Source organism: Periplaneta americana, chromosome 16 (assembly GCF_040183065.1).
Source record: "Periplaneta americana isolate PAMFEO1 chromosome 16, P.americana_PAMFEO1_priV1, whole genome shotgun sequence".
NCBI lineage: Eukaryota > Metazoa > Arthropoda > Insecta > Blattodea > Blattidae > Periplaneta > Periplaneta americana.
The window spans coordinates 9,800,090-9,825,003 of NC_091132.1; the positions used below are offsets into that span (position 1 = coordinate 9,800,090).

The window sequence follows — 24,914 nt, forward strand, 5'->3', positions numbered from 1 at the left end:
TTCTCTGTAGGCTATCTTTCATAGCTTTCCATTGTTGCTGTCCAAGGCCCCTTATAGACGAAGTCATTTGTTTTTTAATTCATTACACGGCCTTAGATGGCAGTTATTTTAATTTTAAAACTCATTTATCTCATTAAATATCAGTCCTATCAAAATTTTTCAAGGAATAAAACTTATCGAAAATTATTTGTAAAGAAACTTTTGTTATGTAACATTTTTCACAAAAATCAATATTAAGCGAGATATTTCGATTTATTTAATTCAGGCCCCCTTATAACCCCCCTTTTAAATAATGTATTTTGAATGCCATATAGCCTAAAATCTAAGTTACAACGAACTTAATTTATATTCCAATTTTCATCGAAATCCGTTCAGCCATTATCGCGTGAAAAGATAACAAACATACAGACAGACAAACATACAAACAAAAATTTCAAAAAAGCGATTTTCGGTTTCAGGGTGGTTAATTATATATGTTAGGACCAATTATTTTTGTAAAATCGAAAATTACCAGAAAAAGTTCGGCTACAGATTTATTATTAGTATAGATTATTTATTTATCTATTTATTTGTTTGTTTATTTATTTATCTATTTATTTATTTGTTTGTTTGTTTGTTTGTTTAACTTCCCTTTTAAATTGCAGTGACCATTCAGAGAAAGCGAAAAGATTGTAATTGTAGTACTGTTATTTTATTAAAAATAAACACATACATATTGTAAGACACGGTGGTAATTTTTAAAAGACGAGGAGGTGAATGTGAGATTAGATTGACTATTTCGTTTATATGACGTCATTCCATTTTCGACCAATGAAGTGTAATTAAATTTTGAATTTCAACCAATCACAGTCACATATCGCGATAGTTTTTGCAACTAGATTTATCACTATCAATGTATCGCGTGGTCGTTCTTTTGTTTAGTCGGTGTCGCCAACTGTTCCCCGTAAATGGATGAGCATGTATTCATTGTACTAAATAAAATTTCGAAATCCTGCTTTAACATTATATCTTCATGTTCTAATTCCATGTCCATTGTATATAAAGAGAATGACACTCCTTCATAACAATTGTTCATTTCATTAAATTATTAATCAGATGATTTCAGCAGATAATGAAAATGTATCTATGTTATAATAACAAGGGAAAAGCGCAGTACATGTAATTAACATTGTTAAACCTGTAGGTTATTTCGCTTTTCTCAATTGACATTACTGAACAACATCCAATTACTTTATTGCAGTAATCGATATTCATCTATTTCAACTTCACAATGTCTGAATAAATATACAATTATTAACATTTCGTGAGTGAATTTTAGGGATATATTATTATTTATATTTTTATTTTATTCACAAAATAGCCCTAATAAGTCTCAGACTCCTTTTGTGACATTACTATAGATAAAACCAGTGAAAATAAGCTAAGGATGTATTGAACCTATGATGCACTTTCGTAGGAAACTCAGTAAGACGCCACAGCCTGGTTGATCACACGTGAATTTAGTATGTTGGACAAATTGAAGAATCCTGACGCAAGGACGGACTGTGTTACCGGAACTCATTTGGCGTCACATTTATGTCTTATCTGCAAGAGCAAGTTCGTACCCATAATTTCTGTAGCAATTGCGCTGTATAAACAGCTGCAAAACAGAGCAGAGTTTTGTATATAAAGAGAATTGCTTCATGAAACCGTGGTTTCGCTCTAAGTGGGATTTTTCAGCAAGACGTTCTTCTTATTCTTATCTGGCGTCTCCTTGTCTGCAGATAATGGTGGGATCCGCGCAATTGTAATAACAGAGCTAGCATATAGTCCGACCCAAGCAGCCAGTAATTCTAAATGACTTTACAACTTCTGTCGCGTCTCAGATTTTACAAACGGGAAATCTGTTTCATTCTAAGCAGGGAACTAACAACGCAGTTCAAACAGGGGATGGCCAAAATTACAAGATAATGTCTAATACCAGTACATGTGCAAATTGAACAGAATCATAATCAGCTTTTGAATAAGTTTGTAACAGAATGAAACCTGCGTTATCATTCCACAATATATTAATTACCCCTGTATGATCTAAATGTTCATGGATATAATTTGAAGTTGAAATTAATGAAAAAAATTGCATTCTAATCTCTTCCAAGCTTGAAAGAAACATTTACTACTACTACTACTACTACTACTACTACTACTACTACTACTACTGCTACTACTACTACTACTACTACTACTACTACTACTACTACTAATAATAATAATAATAAATATAAGAAAGAACTAAAGGTGAAAAAGTACTCAATCGCACAGATAATATTTTATGATTTCGTGGTGCATTCTGTAACACCGTGCAAAAGGAGAAAATAAATCTTTTCAATAAATATGCCTAATTGAAAACTAAAGAAGGTTTTATGCTCGACCATGCCGAAATGTAGTAATTATACACTTGGTAGCAGCCCTTTCATGGACCTCATTAAAGTACACCTATTCAATAAAGTTCAGGTGTTCCACCAATCAGAAAACATCATTGTAGCAATATGAAAGCGAAAGTATCGATTATTCTCGGATATGCAATTGAAAGACAACTAGCGAAACGTCACGGAGGCTGGAAATCCAATACTGTCGCAGAAGGTTATGTTCTGTTACTATAATAATTAGCGTTAATTGTAAATAATATTCAAATAAATTCAATTTGTCATCTCGTTTTTCAATGTCTAAATCAATTTCAACGTTTTATCAAGATTACTGTTCATTTTACTCTCTAGATTATATCAAGGTCAATGACATTTCTTTCTCGGAAAAAATCAATACTTTCGCGTCTGCGCACATCTCACAATTTACGAGATATTGCACAAGGTCAGTTCCGTTCCCCAGTCAGATAAGAATAACATGAATACTTATGAATAATTTCAAGTTAGAAATATTGTCGAGCATAAAAAGTCGTATGAAACTTCCCTAAAATGGTAATTAAGACGCTCGTATGAAAATTATGATAGTCGCTGGCGCTCGTTTCTTAAACATACTCGCGTCTTAATTACTATCATTATAGGCTCGTTGCATAATGTGCCATTTCAAGCATCGCAGGTTACTGAACCACTAGATATAGATTTATGTATTCCGTTATTCTTGTCTAAATCGTCAACCTGTGATACAAGCGCTCCAGATCCGAATCCCGATCAGGTCTAGAATTTTTATTAAAGATCTAGTATAGTGACACTTGTGACGGATAAGTTCGAAGTTGCGGTTTTTTCAGGTATTATCAATAGGCACTGGAACACAACAATCACTTTTAAGAATTGGTTAAAGGATAACCTTCTTAGCAATTCGATCTTTAGCCTGACGTTAACGGTTGCTGACTACCTGGTAATTTCGTTTACCTATTAGGCCTAGGCATTCATTCTGATGACGCTAAATGTTTACAATTATCGTAATTATTTTCATTGTAATTTCTTGCTATTATCTAAAATTATTTGAAGTATACTAACATTCTATGTACTGTACGTAGGCTATATTAGTCTAAATTTGCTACACAGTTTGTATTTAATTGTTTAATTCATAATTCATTATTATTGCTATTTATCACTGATCATGATCGAATACTTTCATTTTGCACTCTCCTGCACTCCTAGGGGTTATTTACATTATATCAGATAACAAAAATTGTAAATTATGTTTTATTTAACGATGCTCGCAACTGCCGAGGCTATATCAGCATCGCCGGTATGCCGGAATTTTGTCCCGCAGGATTTCTTTTACATGCCAGTTCAGTGTCGCGTGAAGAAGAAAGTACTATTTGATAAATGAAATGATGAAACTGTAAAATTATACAAGGAAAGTTCTGCTCTGTATCAAATATCGAATTTCAGTAATGAAGATGATATTCTAGATGGTTATGTATACAATTTGAAGTTAACAGTTAAAGATTTTTGTCGTAAACTTAATATAAAATGCCAAAAAAGCTACAGGATGTTAGAAATTTTTGTTTATTTAGCTTTTCGGATGATTTTGAATTATTTAAATGAAAAACTTCTCTTTCTACAGATTGTTCAAGACATGAATCAGGTCGCCATGCTCTTGCATTTGAAGGAAAATCAGAAATATCGAAGCGTAGAGTTGCGTAAAAGTTATCTTCTGATCATCATCAACAGGCCGGTTTGATTGTTAAAGCTGTAAGTGTGGCTGCCAGATCAATAGAACAATTAGAACTTGCTGTGGTGTCAAAGGAAGTGAATAAACCCCCGACTATGCGAATATATAATTATTCTTTATTATTGTTATTATTGTTTTATTCCAATAATCCATCACTCTTACTTTTAAGTGGTGATAAGGCGTTGACATAACTACTAGATAATAATTTAAGTAAACGACAATGTATCAACACCAGATTATATTTAAAAGTCAGAACGCTAATGAGCCTATTTTCCGTCCTTATCAAAGCATTAAGGCAGCAAAACTTTCATGCAGATCTCCAGATCTACAAGTTAGTGATACAAGAGCTAAAATTCCCTTAAATCTCTTACTGGAATACACTATTAAAATATGTTAACAAATAACAGCGAATTTTACAAATTGGAACTGATCTGTAAATATGCATTTGATGGAAGTTGAGACCTAGCACTATAGAAACAGAAATTCACACCTTCAGAATCATTAAGCCACGATGAATTTGGCCTAAGTTGTTTGCAACAGCTTTACTACAGTTCCATTTCGAATGATTAGTTCATCATTAAATATTATTTGGAACAACCCAGTCCCTGAGTAAGATTCTGCCGCAATTTGAAATTGAAATATATATCAAAGAAATTAAATGTCATGCCCTAAACACTCAAAAAACACGATGGGCAAAGCTATTTGTTGGTGTTTGCTGGCGCACTCATAAGTCTGTATCACTATCTGCGCACGAAGTCGTACCACGTGTATTTCGAACTATAGTGCAAAGGGAATTAACATTGCCATAAGAAATTCGTGTATAAAAATTGAAAGTGGAATTTAATGTAGCTGGCCATTTGTAAGAAATTAATAAGCCTTGTAGAAAAGAAGACTGCTGGTTATTGCCAACTTATACATGTTCGTCTCAAAACATATTATCACTTTTAGATTAAGTGATTAGAATAACTATATCATGGTTTCACTATTATAATTTCAGTTGTGTATTTCATTTTAAAGATTTTTTTTTTCATTAGTTACTTGGCAATTTTTCGAGTACTTACGTTTTTGTCAGTAACTCTCAACAGGATTTCCTTCTCTCTACGCTTCTGTTCAATATTATGTATGCCCTGTCCTTTCCTCACACCTGCATGATTTGTTCACACTTCCAATTTCTGAAGAGATTAATCACAAGTCTGATCGTATTGTGGGATAGAACTCTTCTACCAGGAAAGATTTCTCAAGTAGGTATCTTACCTTTCTCAAAGGATTGTTTCCAAATAGTTCAATAAATAAAATATTTTCTTCTGTAGTGTAATAATCTATTTTTTAGATTAATGTAATCAAACAGAATTTTAGTTGGCAGTAATCAGTAGACAGTCTTCTTTTCTACAAGGCCTACTAATTTCTTACACATGGCCAGCTACATGAAATTCCACTTCCCCATTTTTATAATGGAAAAAGTCTGGATAATTATTTAAGGCCGTATTTCTTTGTTAAGTTTATTTATACACGCTTTAACATCTGTGGTTATATCGGTATATCTGTGGTAGGACGCCGTTGCTACTATTGTTGAGTTTCTGTTTCTGTTATGTTTGTAGATGACTTGTGTCCATGTAACTGATTTTAGATTTTGATGAATGTTTATGACATTGGTGACTGAGGCGGTGATGAATCATGGTATATAAATTTCCAATCCAGCATTTACCTGTGTGACTGAGGGAAACCATGAAAAACTCCAGTCAGATTGGCCGGCCACGGGGTTTGAACCCCGGGACTTCCCGAATGGGAATCTCAAACACTACCGTCTGAGCCAAACCGGTCATGGCTGGTATTATAAAGAAAAGTTAGCCGTTCGTCAATTTAAATATTACCGAACTTTTCAGTATAAAGATTTGGTTAAGTTAAACTGAACATTGTTGTAGTTGGTAACACGAATAGATCGTGTTTTGTTGTAGTTGGTAATACGAACAGATCGTGTTTTGTTAACAAAATGTCGGAAACAAATGGAAACGTTATTTCTCACAGGACGAAAATAAGTTGTTATTCAGCTTGGTTAAGAAATATAAGTGTAATATAGTGCAGAGTGCAAGAAGACCGATGCATTCACATAGGAACAAAAAAGGGATATGGAATAACTGTACGGTACCACAGTCTAGAATATATATAGAAGACTGTGACTGTGACGAATTCAACGGTAGAACCAGTTGTACGCAACGATCATCAAAAAATCTTAGTGTAAGTACATGATAACTTCAAGAAGTGTGCGAAGAAGTTAGCTTTAGAGAAAATTGAGATTTACAAAACAAGAGGCGGTGTTGCTGAACTATCAACGTAACACAGATTCTTTGATAAGAATTGGTCGGAGTAGGTTGAACGGGCTTCGAAGCAGTAGACGTTAAAGTGACGCAATAATTATCAACCTGAAAATATAGTGTTTAATTTTATTAATGATAATCTGAATAATAAATTCTCAGTACATTAATAACAGAATGATATGAGATAAAATTAAATTCTCAATAAGATAACACCAAATCATTAAAGATCCATTCTCGGAATTATAAAATTCGTCTAAGGTTAGTTGACTTCAATACATTTAGATAGTGCTACAAGTGACAATAGTACAACAATGTTACCAGAAAATATATAGATTTCTCTTATTTCTATATGTAGTTGGTTTTAAATTTAAAATATGAAATAAACATTCATTTATACAATAACTTCAGCACTTACTCATCTATTTTAGAGTCATACTGGGAATATTTTTGTCTTGATTTTGTAATTTTTAATAATGAAAATTTTTGTTGTCTGTAGATAAAACATCAATCCAATGTGAATATCCAGAGCTAACAAAAGTTAATTCATCCTATACAATAAATCTGAAGATAGATTCCTATATTTAAATTAATTTCATAATGAATTATTTAAATTGAAAATAATCCAAATCTTTTATTTGGTACTCGAAAAAAAAAATGGATCTGTCCAAACACTACCTGTAGCCCTATTATACCTGTAAGGTAATTCGGGGGAAGACGCCACAACTAAGGTATTTCTTGGCTATACAACTCAAACCTGAAGTGATAAGCCAATACAAACAAATTTATCGTATTTTTCAATTATAATTTGCTCTGTATAATGATTGGTTCCTTTGCAAGTGCGTATATTGTTAACAATTTTTCATGTTAAAAGAACTCGCGTCAGGGTGGCATCTTCCCCCATATATACGGGGAAGATGCCACTTGGTATGGGGTAAGATGCAACAACAGAGTAAATGGCATACATAAAATAAACATTGGAATATTTTATGTGTATTTTATTACAACTACAGAGAAACATCTATAAATTTAATTATAAACTTATTTCATGATTATTTTGCAAAAATTGATTAATTAGGACACAATTCTGAATGTTAGTACGAGCCTGTACCACATTTCATGCACTGCAAATTATCACCACTCCAATCTTCGTGCAAGGATTTCTTGTAGTAATGTTTGAAGATTCCATTCGTCATTTGAGAGTTCTGTATGGAATGCCACACACCCTCACTGCAGCGCATGACGATTTTTGTCCATACTTTAAATCTTCAGCAGCTAGAATTAAATTTTATTTTGACTAAGATGTCCAATCTGTTTTTATTTTGTAGTCTGAAGTCATCGTCTGCATAAAAATGAAATGTGAATATATTTTTAATCATTGATAACTTTTGTAAAGTATCAGAGAACATGTAAAATAATATAATTTAAAATATTATCAAATAATAACCTTCCCAAAACATAATTTACGTGTTAAATAATGTATTTCTTAACCATGTTGCGTCTTCCCCCAGTTACAGGGGGAAGACGCCACTCACACTTACTTGCCTACTGCCGCAAGGTTGTTGCCGTAGCTGCATGTCTAGTGTGCGTAACAAAATGCACAACTCACGTATATAGCAGATATTCCATTTAAAATGAAACATCAGTCTATGAACCTTAAATATAAGCAACGAAATATTATAAAGTGTGTCCTAACCAGACTATATTCTCACAAGATCCAAAATAACGGTGATGAAAGACGATAAAGTAAGACAAATGCACACGCTACGTGTCCACCCCGTCAACACTCTTCAAACTAGAGGATCCGCGTTGTCAATTGCTGACACATAAAAGAACTGCAAAGAAAGTTGCGTCTTCACCCAACTGGCATCTTCCCCCGAATTACCTTATATAATTTTTTCTGTATATCGGAATAATTTAGTCCAAGAAGTTGATATGATTTACTTGTGGCCTTGGTGTACCCCATAATCGTCAATTAATATTTCTTCAAATTCGTCCTCCAGGCGTGGTTGCCTCATAAATGGTGCCTTTTTGGTATCACTTGTGAGGTTCAGATGTCTTCGGACAGTTGACTAAATAACAATATCTGCGGCCTTAGTGTTTATGAATCACGCTTTTGCTATCGAAATTGTTTAACGAAAAGTTAACCGATAGAATTCTGTGGGTAGAGTTAATCTTCACTTCAACCTGTATAATAGGCCTACGCAAAAATATCGAAAACTAGAAGTTAACTATTAACACTGAGGTGTAAACTACTTTTATAATACCGGCATTATGAAAGCTAGTGCCGTCCATTTTACTGTAAGAGAGAAGTTAAATTTGCATTATATTTATTGTGGTAGCAAATTAACACCATCCTTTAGCTATGAATGCATTTCCGTTGCTATAGCTGCAGTCTAACGCTTTCATACATATATGAATAAACCAGCGTACTTTGAAATGTAACTTAAAATTAACTTGACTACCGCCAATTTTATATGTAGGCCTATGTTTACTTACATACACAGAATGTAGGAAAAAATTGACTGACAAACTTTGCCAGGTAATAGATGAAGTAAAAAGAGGTAATTTTTAACAATAACATTACAGATAGCGCCGGAATCATCTGTATTAGGGACCTGAGGGTAACGCGAATTTTAGGCAGGCCTTCCTTACGATGAATCAAGTGAGGGAGGAGGAGAGAGTTCAGATGCTTGTATTTCTTGCAGTAAAACTTCAACAACGCAACTGAAACAAATTTCACATACCGGTACTTCGGTACTTTAAAATATGAACGAAACCAAACATGACAATAATCTTCTACAGAACATAGCAAAGCCACCGGCAAAGCTCAGAGGTTGACGAGCTGCTCTCGTTCTCCGGGAATCCACTTGGACGTTTATTCGTACTTCGCTTAGACTGATTACCAAGTAGGAGTTTTTCCGAGTTTTTTTCCAACTATACGGCTGATGGTAGATAATCTTATGACGAATCTTTGGATTCATCTCGCTTTCACAAATTCCACGAACATAATCGGTACAGCGTCCTAAGATAAAAGACTAAACAAAACAAGTGCTCACAAGAATTGTTCGAACTGAAATCCACCTGCCTGAATGCATTCATTGTCCACTGGAGCAGCATGGAGTGGCGAACTTCCATGGATATCCTCTTGCTTGCTGAATAAACTTTTTGTGCGAGATCGTGCGTATTTGCTTGGTTTCCGCACAAAACCAACCCACGGTAAGTCTAAAATTCCACATTCAGTATTCCCAACCGAACACACATAACAATTTCCCTCTTCTTACCGCTTAAGTGACGTATTCATTTTACTGCTTTAGGCTTTTAACATATTATTTTTAGAGACGTTCAATATAGTAATAATTATAAATTGGAAACTTACCACTGCAATTTCACCTAAATTGCACTGTTAATTATTGTTTTTAAATATTTGCAAAAATTAAGTAAACTCTACAACTCCACTAAAGTTACTGCATTTCGTGATGCATGTAACATTAAGGAAGCCGTTTGTTTTAAGTTCGCATTTATAGACTGGGGGGAAAAAAGACAGACGTATATCACGGCCTGCTGGAGTATAGTAAACACAGAAAACATTTTAAAGCAACAATGTTGAAGATAGATATTTTTGTTTTCCAAAATTGCCGTCATTGAACAGAAACCAAGATGGAGATTTCATTGCAACTAATTAGAAATTCCTCTTTCAGGTATGTAATAAACGATCTTCGCACAAAATAATGTACGATACACGAGCGGTATGTTTTCTTTGAATTCTCGGAAATTAAAAAAGCTCAACTACGTTTCGCTTTTTCAAACTTTTCCTCGAACATGAAAACTTCAACATACCGCTCTTGTAACGCATATTACTATTATGAACACTCTGTAGAATACACGCTTGTAAAGGGAAGACGTTATTATTGCTCTTGTGTTACAGTATGTTCAATTAGTTGATCTTAAGAAGCTGTATCGAGGCGCGTTGTACACCCTTGCGTGCGAGCACAATGGGCCCTACTGCGCCAGAAAATATGGAAGTTTGCTTGCAACTTTTACAGCAGTGAAACCTGCCGCACTCTCGCAGCAGTTTACCCTCTTCTTCCGCACGTCAGCCCGCAAGATACTCGACTTTCGTTCTTGTGCAGAAATTATTAGACTTGTTTTATGACATTATGGTGATGAGGGAAGTCTGGGGTTGTCATCATAGACCTTCAATAAGCTCAGTACTGACGCGCGAGCTCTTTTCAAGAGTCTCACTCTGTTTTTCTTGTTTTTCAGTGCAGAGCCAGGATCTTCCCCTGAAACTGCCAGCCAGTTCGTCGCAACAGGGTATGTACATTAACAGAGGTTGATACTTTGAGCACCTGTGAAATGTGTGAGAGAAAACTTGTTGAGTGTAGCTACTTGTTTCAGTATCCTTTACGTAGTTTATTTGTGGTGATTTTTTTTTTTTTTTTTCAAATTTTCACTGATTTAATAATATGATGACTTGCTTGCAGACTCTCCATCAATCCTAAACAGATGGAAAAACTATTTTGCGCAACTACTAAATGTACATAGGCCAAATAGAAATGATCGGGACGAAATTGAAACACAAACTGCTGAGCCATTTATACCCGAACCACGCTTTCAGAAGTCGAAATTGCGACAGAAAATCTGAAAAAGTACAAGTCTCCAGGTATCGATCAAATTCCAGCAGAATTAATACATGAGGGTGGAAGTGCATTATATAGCGAAATTTATAAACTTGTACTTGCTATTTTGGAAAAGGAAATTGTACCAGAACAATGGAATCAGTCCATAATTGTACCTATTTTTAAAAAGGGGGACAAAACCAACTGTGGTAACTTTCGAGGAATATCACTTTTGTTGACGTCGTACAAAATTTTGTCCAATATTCTTTTGAGAAGATTAACTCCGTACGTAGATGAAATTATTGGGGATCATCATTGCGGTTTTCGGCGTAATAGATCGACTATTGATCAGATTTTTTGTATTCGACAGGTAATGGAGAAAAAATGGGAGTATAAGGGTACAGTACATCAGTTATTCATAAATTTCAAAAAGGCATATGACTCGGTTAAGAGGGAAGTATTATATGATATTCTTATTGAATTTGGTATTCCCAAGAAACTAGTTCGATTAATTAAAATGTGTCTCAGTGAAACATACAGCAGAATCCGTATAGGTCAGTTTCTATCTGATGCTTTTCCAATTCACTGCGGGCTAAAGCAGGGAGATGCACTATCACCTTTACTTTTTAACTTCGCTCTAGAATATGCCATTAGGAAAGTTCAGGATAATAGGCAGGGTTTGGAATTGAACGGGTTACATCAGCTTCTTGTCTATGCAGATGACGTGAATATGTTAGGAGAAAATACACAAACGATTAGGGAAAACGCGGAAATTCTAGTTCAAGCAAGTAAAGCGATAGGGTTGGAAGCAAATCCCGAAAAGAAAAAGTATATGATTATGTCTCGTGACCAGAATATTGTACGAAATGGAAATATAAAAATTGGAGATTTATCCTTCGAAGAGGTGGAAAAATTCAAATATGTTGGAGCAACAGTAACAAATATAAATGACACTCGGGAGGAAATTAAACGCAGAATAAATATGGGAAATGCGTGTTATTATTCGGTTGAGAAACTCTTATCATCCAGTCTGCTGTCAAAATGTCTGAAAGTTAGATTTTATAAAACAGTTATATTACCAGTTGTTGTGTATGGTTGTGAAACTTAGACTCTCACTCTGAGAGAGGAACATAGGTTAAGGGTGTTTGAGAATAAGGTGCTTAGGAAAATATTTGGGGCTAAGCGGGATGAAGTTACAGGAGAATGGAGAAAGTTACACAACACAGAACTGCACGCATTGTATTCTTCACCTGACATAATTAGGAACATTAAATCCAGATGTTTGGGATGTAGCACGTATGAGCGAATCCAGAAATGCATATAGAGTGTTAGTTGGGAGACCGGAGGGAAAAAGACCTTTGGGGAGGCCGAGACGTAGATGGGAGGATAATATTAAAATGGATTTGAGGGAGGTGGGGTATGATGATAGAGACTGGATTAATCTTGCACAAGATAGGGACCGGTGGCGGGCTTATGTGAGGGCGGCAATGAACCTTCGGGTTCCTTAAAAGCCATTTGTAAGTAAGTAAGTAATAATAGTGTACAGTAGTACTTGTGACAACCTATCGCAGTAAAGCATGTACGAAGTATTTCAGCAGGATGAAATAAGAACTTTTGCATTTTTTTGAGTGTGCGTATGGAAGAAGGTGACTTCTCCAAAAGAACAAGTTTTTATGAGAAGGTTAAAAGTGATTTGTATTAGTACTTAATGCAAATAAAATTCATTGCTTATAATACCTCAGAAAGGCAGGCATTACCATTATCTACCGATATGTTGTAGTAAAGAAGTTGTGCAGTAATGCATGTGACTACAAATCAGTTCTAACATTCTCCTGAAAACTTGCTCTTTTGGAGAAGTCGCCTTCTTGCATGCGCACATTCATTTATAGCGATGAGTCACTGAAGCAAACTCAAAAGTGCTTTGGGATTTTTATATCTTCGTTGTGGTTTTCGAGAAAGAAATATTCTTTGAATCATATCAAAAAACTATTTACATATATGATATAGTGAAGAATTTTGATTTAAATAAAAAAAATTGTTCCGATAATGCAAGGCAATTTATAAGTCTTCTGGGATTTCTACACTTGCGGTACACGACGAGTTACATGTAAAAAGGTAGACAAACTCTCCAAATTTGTATCCTACCATACAGGTAATCAGTATGTCCATCCCTGTTGGCACGACAGACGCCAATCCTGTAAAATCAAGTTCTCACCACATACGTTTCAACATCTCACTGTCGAAAGCAGTGATTGTCTGCGTGATTCTTTGTCTCAGCCCTAGTAAATTACCTCTCTCATAGGAAATACGTTCATACTGTCCCACAAGAATTCACAGGTGGTTAGGTGAGATGACCATGAAGACCAGGGAAGAAGAGAATAGTCATTGCCAGAAGCGCGTCCAGTCCAACGATCAGGAAGATTAGCATTCAAATATTCACATCGGATGCGCGTCTTGAATAATATTACATAGGCATACACAAAACACGAAAGTTAATTGGAACATGAAAAGACTTTCTCGTCGTCTCAAGAAATTGAAATCAGTGAATTAAAATGATGTCTATGTTTTTAGTTGATGACTGGGGTTCTGAAAGTGTCTGATTCATCTTGCTCCTTGAAAAAAACTATCAAGACTCGCTTGTTTCATAATCTTCCTTAATTGATGGGACACGTGACAACATGCTCAAGTTTGTGCCATTATTATTCATCTAGGAGAAATGTACCGATACATGACTAAGCAACAATTTTGATTAATAAAATTTCGACGATAATTTATTTTAATGCTAATAATATGTACTATATCAATGGACGTTAGTATAAACATTAACAATTGTTATCGAAACTAACGTTAATCGAAGTTGCACTCTTAGGATAGGGACCGCAATAACTTTATAAAAATAAAATAATGCATTTTTTTTAAACTTCTTGAGATGCCAGAAATATTTTGAAATATGTGTAACTTTTAAGCTCTTCTTGTTCATATTCACAAGATATATTATCACAGTAAACTGTATTTTAATTTATAAAACAGTTATATTACCGGTTGTTCTGTATGGTTGTGAAACTTGGACTCACTTTGAAAGAGGAACAGAGATTAAGGGTGTTTGAGAATAAGGTTCTTAGGAAAATATTTGGTGCTAAAAGGAATGAAGTTACAGAAGAATGAAGAAAGTTACACAACGTAGAACTGCACGCATTGTATTCTTCACCTGACATAATTAGGAACATTAAATCCAGACGATTGAGATGGACAGGGCATGTAGCACGTATGGGCGAATCCAGAAATGCATATAGAGTGTTAGTTGGGAGACCGGAGGGAAAAAGACCTTTGGGGATACCGAGACATAGATGGGAGGATAATATTAAAATAGATTTGGGGAAGGCGAGATATGATAGAGACTGGATTAATCTTGCTCAGGATAAGGACCGGTGGCGGGCTTATGTGAGGGCGGCAATGAACCTGAAGTTTCCTTGAAAGCCATTTATAAGTAAATAAAACTGTATTTTATGTGATTCTTGGATATTTGGTGGTGTTGAATTCCATAACGTAATAAACGCTAGCGTTTTGGCCAAAGTGGATGAAGAATTTGTCATTCAGTCAATATTGCTTACTACCGCGTAACGATGTCGAAACATAAGTGAAACAGGAACATTAACAACATGAAACCCACGTCCTCAAAATAAATCTGTCCATTTGTGGTTGTTGCATTCATGAAAGCTCTTATTGATTGTTGAATCGGATTCATTTCGTAGAAATTTTTTAATTTGCGAATGCAGCAAATAAAATAGAATCTGCTGATGTCAGTAAGTCGAAATAAAGAACAAATTATTCCAATCAATTACTTGGACTGGAGCGGGTATTAAATTAAGCTCCGAACAACTAAAGTGCAATTAAGGTAAAATCTAATATCTGCATCGCCTGCTGTATAATATTGTGCAACCCCTTCTCCTCACCCCAACGAGCAGAAGATGTCGAGGAGCCGGCTAACGAGACGTTACAGCCGAATTATCCCACTCGATGCGGAGAACTCACGGCGGACGTCACAACCACTCGAATGCAACAACGATTCAAATTTGGATTCAGTGTCAGGATAAACGGGAGTGACCCGATTAAGTCTGTCGCAAAACTGCAGTGTGTCAATTAAGTATGAGTACACGTTACGCATAGTTAATTGTATTAACTTGCAAGTAACATGTCAAAATACAATAATTAGAAGAAAATTAAGAAATTCTGTGTGAAATCGGTATTAAACTGATTGATAGTCTCACATAAAATTGGTCTTTTAGAGGAGTGGCTATTTACTATGGGGAGGCTTTTCTTAAAACAAATAATGAGTTAAGCTACTGTACAAACACAAAAGACTTGAAATGTGTTGTTAATTGGAATAAGTTGCTTACAGAATTTTATTCTCTATGTCATTACTTCCGCTTTAGAAAATCATAAATTGAATTCCGCGTCAATTTATTTACTTACTTATGGCTTTTAAGGAACCCGGAGGTTCTTTGCCGCCCTTACATATGCACGCCTGAGCAACATTAATCCAGTACCTACCATCATATCCCACCTTGTTCAAATCCATTTTAATATTACTCTCTTATCTACGTCTCGGCCTCCCTGAAGGTTATATTCCCTCTGGCCTCCCAACTAACACTCTGTATGCATTTCTGGATTCGCCCATACGTGCTACATGCCCTGCCCATCTCAAACGTCTGGATTTAATGTTCCTAATTATGTCAGGTGAAGAATAAAATGCATGCAGTTCTGCGTTGTGTAACTTTCTCCATTCTCCTGTAACTTCATCTCTCTTAGTCCCAAATATTTTCCTAAGCACCTTATTCTCAAACATCCTTAACCTCTGTTTCTCTCAAAGTGAGAGTCCAAGTTTCACAACCATACAGAAGAACCGGTAATATGGGGAGGCTTTTATTTTATTTCTGTTATATTTTTGAAACATTTTCATTCTCAAAACTATCTTCTATAATGTCGACCTCGTTGGCAAGTTGGTATAGCGCTGGCCTTCTATGCCCAAGGTTGAGGGTTCGATCCCGGGCCAGGTCGATGGCATTTAAGTGTGCTTAAATGCGACAGGCTCATGTCAGTAGATTCACTGGCATGTAAAAGAACTTCTGCGGGACAAAATTCCGGCACATCCGGCGACGCTGGTATAACCTCTGCAGTTGCGAGCGTCGTTAAATAAAACATAACATAACATCTTCTATAATACAACGAGTGTTTGTTGTCATGACAATTATTTCGAGACCGGAGATCGATAAATAATTATCTAATGACAGCAAACATAGTTTAAAAAGCGAAATTAAATATTTGAGAATAAATTTTATCACGAATTGTATTCGACAAGACAATCCAATGCGAGCAATTGTAATTCTGAACAACTAAAACATTCGATGTTATAATAATAAGAGCCAGAAAAACAGTCGAATCGAAGCAGAGATGATATTTCAACAGGATTCTTGGAATAAAAACAACTGATGGAGATATCACTGCTATGCCAAGAGAACTGTTTTATACCTATAGGGCTGCGCGTTCAGCTTAAAAATATCTTTTTGGAGTTATGTTCTGACCAAACAGCACAGAATTATATATTATTGATAATTACTAAATGGTTCTGTATTTTATTTTTTTGAGACAAAATAACTTATTGTTATAGTCTTCATTAATGTTTGTCTCTATTGAACTGACTCCCGAACATAAGCAGTGCTCTTTGCGATCCACTGTATTTGAATCTGTGTATTATCATTCTTATTATTATTATTATTATTATTATTATTATTATTATTATTATACGGCGAACTCAACTGTAAATTTAGAGCTTTAGTGTAATTTCCGTAGTTGTAGACAAGTAAGATAACGTTGTTTTACTTTAAAACCTCATAACTACGTTTAAGGATATTGTACATCAGGGCTGGGCGTCGGGAGCGGGACTAGACTCTAAACGGGGACCTTAATATTCATCCGTTACTGAATCAATGCTGCGCGGTGTTCGGCGGGGAAGAAAGGGGATGAAGAAAAAAGTCATATGGCTCCCCGTGAGAGAATACAATCCGCTCTTGCTGCCCAGCCCTGTTGTACATGATAGACATGATAGATAGAGATTGTGACACTACGATGCATGTGAGGCACATTCTTCTCCTGTTATTTTCTTCGTATTTCTCACATTTTCTTTATTTTCTTTTTTATACGTCATCCTCTTTTGTATTCCTTCTCTCCTCCTCTTGCTTCCATTTCCTACAAACTCTTTTCTCTTTATTGTTCTCTTCTCTCATTTTCCTCATTTTTGTCTTCTTCTCTGTTTCTCCCTTTTTCCTCATCTTCCCATTTATCCTTCTCTTCTCTTTCTCTTCGTCATTTTTTCTCCCTAATTTCCTCAGTTCTGCTCTTGACTCTGCCTCGTCTTTCATTATCCTTTTTATTTTGACGTACAAATATGTCCTTCCCTGAATATGATTGAGGTGTTAAGTATAGAGTTTCGAAGGTCCCAAAAAGTTCAAAATTTGAAACCTTTACTGCACGGAAACTATAAGATCTACCTTAATAATTTATTTAGCCTACAGGGATAGAGTACAGAATGCCATTTCTTAACAATATCAAACCGGTTGGACCCAATGTGTGAAGTGTGAAACAAGACGAGGCGAAAATGACTGTCTTCAGCAACCTCGGCTTGGCGCCGCGGTGTGAGTCAGAGCAGACTGCGTCAGTGTGACTGGAGATACGGAAGCGAGCAGTACCTCGTTCAGTAGTTTAAAGGCAACGCTGTCAGTGTATAATGTATGTAGGCTGTATGTATGCAAGTGGGCAAACAACCGGTGGCAGTGGTAACTTAATTGTACACAATAATTACACTTAATATCATTTATTTGTGACAACGTTACGAGACTAGTGTGTGAGAGTAGAGTGACAATTTAAAATATGTCCATGAAATTTTGGGTAAAATACCATCACGACAGGCAAAATACACAATGAGGAATGGCCGAGGGTACAAGAATTCATTTATGTTTAAAACTGAACGAAGACGAGAGTACAAGACCTGGTTGAAGACCGCTGTCGAGAGTGAAAATTCGTTGTATTGCGTAGCGTAAACAGAGCTACAAACTCTTTGACATGAAGTGACATTCAGATGTTAGTTATTGTTTCATTTTCTATTGTGAACAACAGAGAAAATAAATGAAGGACAGTCGAATCCCGCATTGCACAGTATTATCAAAGCTAGGCCCCTGACTCACCTGCCATCTGATCCCCTTGACTTATTAATTGCTTCAAGTCGGTCAGCCATTCTCGAGATGTCGTCGGCGTCCGGTAATGCTGTTGCCATAGCAGTGCCGAGCCCAGACACTTGATGTAGATCTCCGAGCATTATGGGCTTCATAAATCCTCTTAGTTGTGACCCGTGGCAAACTGCATTTCTCCTTCACGAGTGGTTTCCCAGAACAGAGTCGCCAAATTGCAGGATCTATCATGAATGAGACACAAGGGTCAAGTACGAGCAGCATCTGAATAATATACAAGACACTCTGATTCCTGTTCATTTCATATCATATACCTCCTATACTTTTGTCTAGGATTGATAGTAATCACCATCATTTTCATTATCGTCAAATATGGATTAGGATTATAATCACATTATCATTACCATCAACATGGCTTAGCTGTTACATCATTTTGCTGCGAATTTTTTTATACCATTTATTGAGGTTTTAATTTCGCTCCCATACTGGAAGTATGGATAACTAATATTTTGTATATATTTGTCAATATGTTGTGGAGATTGTTCAGTGTACTCAATTTGAGGTTTTGGAATAGGTTTATTAACAGTTCTCTTGTAAGTTTTCACCTCACATTTATTTATTTATTTACTTATTTTTTAATTTGTTTATTTATTCATTCATTCAAACATTCATATATTCACGTGATTATTTATTTATTTATATTTATTTATTTATTTATTTATTTATTTATTTATTGTTTTTGGTGACTCCCTGATAGACTGTCAACAATGTGTTTATTTTATGTTTTGTTACATTGATAATATAGTTTTAAAATAGTTATAGTCCTAGTAAGTAGGCTACTGTTCCCAATAGGCGGTTTGCGGGAAGAATGTGACCCGACAAATGTCTAGTTTGGGCCCGAAGAGTAAACTTTATGGAACACAAACGGAAGTCTAATCTGTCAGATGATGTCGTTCGTAATAAGTTTTTCTTTTCCAAAAATTCGAAATTAGGTAAAAATCTTTTTTTTTTTATTATTATGGTTTATTTAACGACTCTCGCAACTTCCGAGGTTATATCAGCGTCACCGGTGTGCCGTAGTTTTGTCCCGCAGGAGTTCTTTTACATGCCACTAAATCTAGTGACATGAGCCTGTCGCATTTAAGCACACTTAAATGCCATCGACCTGGGTCGGGTTCGAACCCGCAACCTCGGGCACAGAAGGCCAGCGGTAAAAATCTTCGATATTTCCTTAAACACATTTTAATGACAAAAGTGATTTGTTACACAGGTATTTTTACGCCCTTCAGATAAATAATATTTATGAGGGATTGAAATCAATGTTACCTGAGATAAACAAAAGTAGTTTACAGTTTCACTACATGGTATTTAGGATTCAGAATAACTTGAGATTAATTCTAATATTACTTATTTTTGGACAAATTTGTGGATAATTTTCAAACTTGCAAGACACTTGCATTGTACTGTAGGTTGTATCGATATTTGCATTAACTTACTGGTGTGAATCAAGCTTTTTTGACATAAGTAATATGAAAAAATTACGGAATTATATTTCAATGACTTTCAAGATACTTTAAGATTACCCACTATCTCTTACAGCCTTAACTGAGATAAAATCTGCCCTGAATATCGTACTTATTTCTGTCATTAACAGGTTATGGATTCAATTAAATGTAAAACAGATGTAAAAACGTTTGCTAATAAAATTATTTAATATATAAGGCGATGTTAATAATATTAGATACCTCCAAAAACTGTTTAATACTTTAATCAACCCCAAATATAAACAATTTTTTCCTCAAGCATTTGAGTATTAATTGCTCATTTCTGTCCCCTTGCCCATGTCAAATAACACTATGTGGCCTTTGAAAAAAAAATAACTGGGAACCGCTGATACAGACTAATGCAGAGATTCTTTTAGTGGGGTCCCCGAAGATCATTCTGGGGATCTGTGGGTATTCTGAAAGGGACTTTTTTACTTCCTTCAGAAGGATTTTTACTTTTTTATTTGGCAATAATGTCAGAAGCGCATTGGCCTTTGTTGGTACAATTTATAAAGACACAAATTTTTAACTTTCTAGAGACTAAAGTTGATTAAAATTATTTAGTATGGAAAAATAAAATACGAACATTGACTACATATGTGCCCCATATCTCTGAAACTAAAAATAGTTCAGAACCGAAAATTTTGTACACACATTCCTCATTTCTCCTATCTATGTTATTAAGCTTTAGCTTATTTTTCTTGGGTAGTTTTAATAAAAAAAATGTACCATGTGAAGCATAAAATGGAAACAACTGTATTTTTAATGACAGCTTACCCATATCTGTAACACAGTATTTAGGGGATGTGAGCAACATTTGAGAACTGTAGTTTTAACTATTTCTGAGTAAAAGGGACTTACCTTACTTGGAATTTAAATGGCTCTGCGACTTATTTAGAACGTAAAGATACTTGTAGTAATGTAAACCTGTATAATTTTTAGGTCCTAACTACTGTATATAGCCCTACATGTCTTGTAATTTCATATTGAATATAAAAGAAAGCCAACAGGGCATTATAAATGCGAGATGACATTCTTTTATTAATTTCCAACTACAAATTGTCACTGCATGATATTACATTATTTACTGTAAGACGTTTCACCTCTTTTATATTCTACCGGATTGGTTTCCAAAAGACGGCGAACCTAAACTATATATAGAAGCCCAAAAAAGTTATATTGCACTATGTAATGCTTTCAGTTAATATAGATTTTCTTTCCTCTTACCTAAGGCCAGCGAAAAATAAAATTAAGAAAAGCCAGATTATTATTATTATTATTATTATTATTATTATTATTATTATTATTATTATTTCTGCAATAACTGTTTTTTCTGAAATGATAATCATGTTACAATATTGAAAAATTGTACTCATTATGTTTGTGGCTATTTAATGAATTCCATAACAGCGTTTCTTTCAATACTGAAATCAAAAGAACTCCAAAACTACAAGTTAAAGATCGGCCCTATTTTATTTGAAAAGGAAAACATTTTCCATCTGTCGCTTGTGATTTTGTAAGCCGAGAATCCATAATATAAAGCACTTCTGCATTGACATGCTTCTGTACTTCCTCCAAATTCTTATTTTATGTCTAAAAGCATTTTCCTTATTTTTCCTTCAATTTCTGGATCTTTTTTGTTACTTTATATGGTATATATATTTTTTCCCTCAGCGTACATATAACAGGATCCCATCCCAACAATATCGCTACTAGCGCCCCGAGGTGACAGGATAATGAACTAGAAGATTGAGGTCGAAAGGGGACGAAACAGTTGAGAATCAATTCGGTTGAAAGCGCCTCTAGCGGCCAAAGCAGTTTTGCAGTTATGGAGGTGGATGTGGCTATTGTTCGCAGCGCCTCCCTCTCCGTAATAAGCCTTGTGTTGTTTCTCTTTTCCAGTTCTGCTGCTCCTAATTCTCTTCCCCATACGATCCGCTGCATCCCGCATTCATGAGCGAGGCCGAGGTTCGAATCAGGGTACCTCATCAAATCAAAGCAGATTTCGCTCTGTCATTTCCTTTCCACGTTAGCTTCTTTGTTGCCCTATCATCTGTTAGCTTGTTTTCGTAAAGAATTAATTTGTGCTTCGTGTAAGAAATGAAAACCCGTTCCTGCTTTTTTTATTCTTCTTTTTTGTTCATCTCTTTTTTGTCCCCGACTTTTTCTTGTCATCATCATCTTCTTCTTTTTCTTCTTCTTCTTAGTTCTGTGTATCTTTCTTGTCTCTTCCTTTTTAGTCACTCGAGTCTTTTCTCGTTTATGAGCTCATTGCAGTTCTTCTTATACTTATTCCTTCTTCTTTCCCTTTCAATCTTCTTGTTCTCCGCTTCTGCTGTGTCATCTCCTTTTTTATCTTTCTCCTCCACCTCCTCCTCCTCCCCTTCTTATTCTGAACTTTCCTGTAATTCTTCTGATCCTCCCTCACGTCCATCTTCTTGCCTTTCTCATCTTTATTGACGTGAAATACATCTTTGTTCGCACTGCGTATAGGAAGCCAAACGAAAATAGACGATAATAGAAACTCCTACTGTGAGAAAACTAATACCAGAAATATCCAAATAAACCAAATAATTGTACTGGGTGTTCATTTCAAAGTGTGTCATGATGTCACTGTTGTGAGTCAGCGATTTGAAGTGAGTTTCAGCTTTTATGTTAGAGAAGTTGCCTATTAATCAAGGCGTTCAATCAGAACTTGAGAACGTGTACGGTATAACTTGAACGTCGTAGCAACAGATGGCGGTCTGTACGGTCTGTGTGCTACCATAACCTCTTTCGAACTGCGTTTTTCGCGGGCAAGTCGTACGCAGGGTATTTGTTATCATCCGTTGCATACCGCAACATTCCACAACACAAATCAAATGCTCCGTGTCCATGTAGACCGTCCAAGTTAATGTCAACAAATACGTAAGTAATCGTCTTAACCCTCTCGCCATATCCCGACAGTAAGAAAAAAACTCATCTCAGTACGTGTTTCCAAACAGTTTCCATTCCTGCCACTGCCGGCGTTACCGCACGTATCGGTACGTATTTCCAGAGTCCGTGGGTATCCACGGACTCTGCGTACTTCAGAATGAACGCCGTACTTGCTAGGCAACTTCTCTCGCATTTAGGTAATACGCCTCTGCGGGAGTGTAGGAAGATTGAATTCTCTAGGCTAACCGGCTAGCCACATGACGACATACAGCGACACATGACATACTTTGAACTGAACACGCAGTGCTTTAGAGTACAGGGACGAACATTTCTGACATGTGCAGTCCGAGCGATGAGTCATGGTGGGGTAGCGACAATATAGTCAGTGTGAAAACATTGTGTAACGCTCCAGTAAACAACCACGACTTCGAGGAGACATATTGTACAGAGCTCATTTCACTGCCATTTGATTCAGAATTACAAGTTCTGCTAGGATAATACACATTTTTTAAGTTTAGAGAAATTTGAACGAAATCAGAACTTCAAAGTTAAGCCCCTATGCCTTCCATTTCTTACCTCTCTTATCATCGTAGCCAATGTAAAGATTGTCAGAGATAAATCAAATCTTGAAAAAAAGAGAACACTGTAGTCTCGTTCTAACTCAGCAAACCCCTCAGGCGTATTCTACATGGAAACATTGCGCCTGTGTCAACGTACATAATACGAAGCCTTTGTGTTTTGACATTGGACTGCGCCTAAGAACTCGGGTCAGAATAGGGGCTGCACTTTGGGCTATGCGTTTAACACAATTAATGGTTGTTATAGCGAAAACCTTTATAAGTAGGCCTAACTAATAGACTTACAATGATGATAATAATATTATAGAGGAACGACTCCCATAACAGTAATGCACAACGAAGTCGCGCGCATCTCCCCTCCCTCAACCTCCGTCGACGCCCAAGAATTATGTAATTTTTCGACCACTCTACTCAGGTTCTCTCGGCATCCGGTTGACGTAACATATTCTTATAATTGCTGTAAAGTTCTCGGAGACATGTAAACCTCTATCTATTAAAAGACGAATTAATTTTTTTCAACGCGAAATTAATTTTATGTAAGTATATTTTTATTCTGAAAAAGAAAATATAAGGTTTACATTTTAAAGATGCCACGAATTATCGCTAATGAACCTAACAAGAAATGGCGAAAATCTTAACAGCAGACAAGAGCAGGTGAAAAGGAACCGAACAAGCTAAATATCACCAGCACCGAGCGAGTAAAACGATTTGAACAGCGCAAGAAAAAGCCTCGGCTCGCGCCGCCGAACGATTTTCGGACTCACAGTCAGCTATGGAACTCGTGCCTGAGTCCGCAATCGCAGTTCACGTTTGTTCAAAACAAATTTTCTTATTCATTATCTAACACAATATGATATGGCTCAATCAGACTTGAGTCTAATTATTTTTATTGTTCCTCTTATTCTTTCCCTTATTTTTCTTGTTATTCTTATTCTTGTAATTTTTATTGTTACCGTACTCTTATTATTTTCCTTTTTTTTTTTTTGCTTTTATTCTCATTTATGCTATTTTTTCTAATTCTACTTTTCCTCCTCCTCTTTTCGACCTTTGCTCTTTCTACTTGTAGTTTTCCTTCAAGGATTGGACCGAAAATACTTATTCGACTCCAGTATTGTGCACGCATCTTTCTTTCGGTCGTTCGAAATTTATTTTTCAATTTGGTTTATGAATTGAAGGTCTAAATCGATTGTCACTTTTTCCTCATAATATAGCCATCGATTTCAGTAACCGTTTATTTTTCCACCTAAGCTAAACATTTTCGACCTAACATGACAATTCCTTAGCTCGTTTCACTTCAGTAGGTCTACGGGATTTCAAAATCTAATCTTTGTACACGCAGTCTCTTTTCCCTCCTTGCGCTAATCGTCAAACTTTCGGTTCATTATAGATCACTTAATACTACAAATATTTTCACTTTAAACTAATTTCATTTGCTGCATATATTTCAGATTTCTCTATGTTAGCACATAATCTTTTATATTTTCTTATCTTGGATATCATTTTCTTCGTTGTGTAATTGAAGACAGACTAAATGTAGGAAAATACTGACTTTTTTCAATCG

At 35.6% G+C, this 24,914-nt stretch overlaps 1 protein-coding gene across 2 annotated transcripts in view; it reads left to right on the forward strand.

Moving 5' to 3' along the window:
- Window positions 1-24,914, forward strand: part of Atg10 (Autophagy-related 10) — a 656,137-nt gene that overhangs the window by 625,572 nt on the left and 5,651 nt on the right. For both annotated transcript variants that reach the window (XR_011329775.1, XR_011329776.1), the window contains exon 7: window positions 10,716-10,766. The gene's annotated coding sequence lies outside the window, so the exon portion shown is untranslated. The remainder of the gene's footprint in view (window positions 1-10,715; window positions 10,767-24,914) is intronic.